Source organism: Mustela nigripes, chromosome 8 (assembly GCF_022355385.1).
Source record: "Mustela nigripes isolate SB6536 chromosome 8, MUSNIG.SB6536, whole genome shotgun sequence".
Taxonomy (NCBI): Eukaryota; Metazoa; Chordata; class Mammalia; order Carnivora; family Mustelidae; genus Mustela; species Mustela nigripes.
The window spans coordinates 68,711,153-68,714,593 of NC_081564.1; the positions used below are offsets into that span (position 1 = coordinate 68,711,153).

General features: G+C 42.3%; 1 pseudogene; it reads left to right on the forward strand.

Annotated features, from left to right (window-relative positions):
* The first annotated feature begins 711 nt into the window (after positions 1 to 711).
* On the forward strand, positions 712 to 2,933 carry LOC132023012 (cyclin-A2-like; annotated as a pseudogene).
* Positions 2,934 to 3,441: the final 508 nt, after the last annotated feature.

The following is a 3,441-nucleotide window of genomic DNA, read 5'->3' on the forward strand; positions in this document are numbered from 1 at the left end:
CATTCACTTACCCTAAAACAAAGAAAGCTGCAGGGACGAAATGATTGTATATGAGTTGGAAGTTCTAGCAATCCTTCACTTGGAAACATTTTCTGGTCTGTGCCCCACTGGGACAGTGATCAGCTTTACCCCTCTGCCATTCAGCTGCCCTTTCTGACTTCTCAGAGCCAGGATCTAGATGTCTGAATCTTCTGGTCTTGGTTAAAATTTTTAGATTTTACGCTGACCAGTCCACACCTTTGAGACTTGCGTGGCCCTTTATGTCTTAGCTAATTTCCTTGGCCTTTACTTTTTGACATCCTGAATCTATTTGTTTCAACCCAGGCTGTGCCTGTGTGAACTTTCCTTCTAACTCGTGTGAGTCAATGAGCTGCTGTCTCTTAAGACATGGCTAAGATGCAGTTCTGGGTTGTGGTTTAAGTCCTGGCTCACATTATTTTATTACTCTCTTCAGCTCAGTGTGATTATGGCATACTAATTATTGGGCTTTCTAGATGAAATCCCTATAGAAGAGCTTAATATTTTATCTCAAATATATTTACACTTAATGAGAAAAGTGCTGAATCATCTAGATATTTCAAATAAAAATCTAAATTTGAATCATGAAAGGAAGTTCTCCTGTGTTCCTGCCACATATTTAGAATTTTGTTTATCATATTTGCCAATTGTTCATCAAAATGCTCAAGTAGATAGATAACATCATATCTCCCCATGGTTTATGTCATGAAGGTAATTAAACTGGATACAGAGGTCTCTGCCTGTTTAATTCCTACTCAACCCCAAGGGCTTGCTGGAGCTTACCTTCCTTTGTGAGATCATCCTGGGTCTCCCTATTTGCTCTGTGCCCCCTTCCCTCCCTGTAAACTCATAGATCTTTTAATTTTGTATTTTTAAGGCATTTATGTCATTCCATCATCAGTTAGAACTCTTTGTTGATGTTTTTCTTCTCCAGCATAGATTATGAGGCCATAACAAAGGCGATGAAGCAATTTTTTGCTTCTTAACAGCAACTAACACAAAATCTGCAAATTGCTAGGAAATCAGTAAATATCTCAAATATAATTCTAATAATGTAGTTTTTTTTGGTACACAACATTTTGATGCATCTCCCCTCACAGTCTGTAGTCTTCTTGAGTATGTGAGCGTCCATGTGGCCCGCCATCACTTATATCAATAGAAAGAGGGACTTTCTCACATTTGCAGAAGCTGGGATCCCTTCAGAAATTAACTACACCCACAGACCCACCTGGATCATAAGGTTTATCTTTTCTCTTGATAAAGAAATGAGATGAAATCTTCTTAATCGGTAATACCCTGAATTGATCCCAGTAAGGGGGAAAAATTCAAACAATCAACCAAGCAAAAGGGAGAAAAGGGCTACATCCCCATGGTGCCTTTAGCCTTCCCCACCCTGCAAAGCGGGTCTATGCCTTTCACAGCCTCTGGGGCCCTGCGGGATCCGCAGCCAGCAGGTGGCTCGAGCTTCTCGGCCAGAGCACCCGGCGCTCCAAGAGGAACAGGAGAACAGCAACCCCGAGAAGGGGGCACCCGCCCAGCAGCCTCAGACCCCGTCCAGCACCCTCCCAGTCCAGCACTGCAGCTGATGCCCAAGACACAATGGCTTGCACCTCTTAAGGATCTTTCAATGAATGATGAGAGCGTGTCCCTGTTCCCCCCTGGAATGCAAACAGTAAACAGCCTGCATTTACCATCCACTTGGAGGAAGCAGAAGAAACTCCAAAGAGAGTCCAAAGATAGAGAGTTGAACTTAATCTAAAAAACAGGACAAGAAAATGCCCTGGTTTTGAACTCAGCTATTACTTTCCTTGGACCAAGAAAACCACTGGTACCTCTTGGTTATCCAATGGGTGGTAGTTTTGCGTCACCACATACTGTGGACGTGATTCTACTAGAAGATGAGAAGCCAGTGGGTGTCTGTGAAATGCCAGACTGCTCTGAGGACATTCACACTTAGCGCGAGGAAATGGAGGTGCAGTGTAAGCAGACTGTGGGTTATGGGAAAAGAGCCAGCCTTCCCTCACCGTCCGGGGGCTATCTCAAGCACTGGTTAGTTGAAGTAGAAGTTGAAGTAGAAGAAGGATGCAAACTATCAGATGAGACCCTGCATTTGGCTGTGAGCTACACTGATAGGTTCTTCTCACTCATGTCTCTGATAGGAGGAAAACTTTAGCCTGGGCTGTGCTGTTAGCCTCAAAAGTTGAAGAAATCTAGCTCCTTCCTCCCAAGTAGCAGAGTCTGTGTATGTTACAAGTGATACCTACACCAAAAAAACACATCCTGAGAATGAAACACCTAGGGTGCTTTTTTTTTTTTTTTTTTTAAGATTTTATTTATTGGAAAGAAAGAGACAGAGATAGGAACAGAGAGCAGAAGCACGGAGGAGAGGGAGAAGCAGGCTTCTGCTGGGCAGGGAGCCCAACATGGGGTTCAATCCCAGAACCCCGGGACCATGATCTGAGCTGAAGGCAGATGCTTAAGTGACTGAGCCACCCAGGTGTCCCCACAACATCGAGTTTTGAAAGAGCTTTGCTTTTAGCCTACCTGTAGCACCTACAGTAAATCAGTTTCTTGCCCAACACTTTCTTCCTTAGCAGTCTGCAAACTGCAAAGTTGAAAGTTTAACAATGTTTGGGGGAGAATTAACTTTGATGGATGCTAATCCACACCTCAAGTATTTGTCATCAGTTATTGGTTGGAGTGGGTTTTCATTGAGCTTTCTACACAATCACAGGACAAAGCTGGTGTGAATCGTTAGTTCGAAAGACGGCATATATCCTGGAACGTCTTCAGCACTTCTCATTGGCGGTCACCATACCTACCTCAGAGCGCAACAGCCAATAAGAGGAAAGACCAAAAGTTCAAAGCATCATGCTATCTCTCACCTTAGCCTCCCAGAAACACTAAATGTGTAAGAGTGAGAGACTGCTTTTGTTTTCTAAGGTGTCAACCACTCAGAGTAGATGGTGTATAGTTTTCCTAAAGTTTTATATTTATAATGTCTTAATACAGAAATTATGGTCAAGTAAAAATTGTTTTAATTTGTAAATTTTTTGTATATGTAATTATCTTAGATATTTGGCTATTTTTTTTCTTTTTTTAAAAGTAAGCTCCATGCCCAAGGTGAGCTTGAAATCACAACCCTGAGATCAAGTCTCTTGCTCTACTGACTGAGCCAGCCAGGTGTCCCATTATTTGGCTAATTTTAAGTGGTTTTGTCAAAGAATCAATGATGCCAGCTGTCAGCATCTTAAGCATTAACAAATGGATTTGGAAAATTTGAGAATAAAATAAGGGAGAAAGGGAAGAAGTTGTACAACCTCTAATTAAATTAGAAATTCTTGGCTTTTTGCTCCTGTGTTAAGACACACACACACAAGCACACACACACCCTTCAGAGTTCATGGGCTGGTCTGCTGGGAG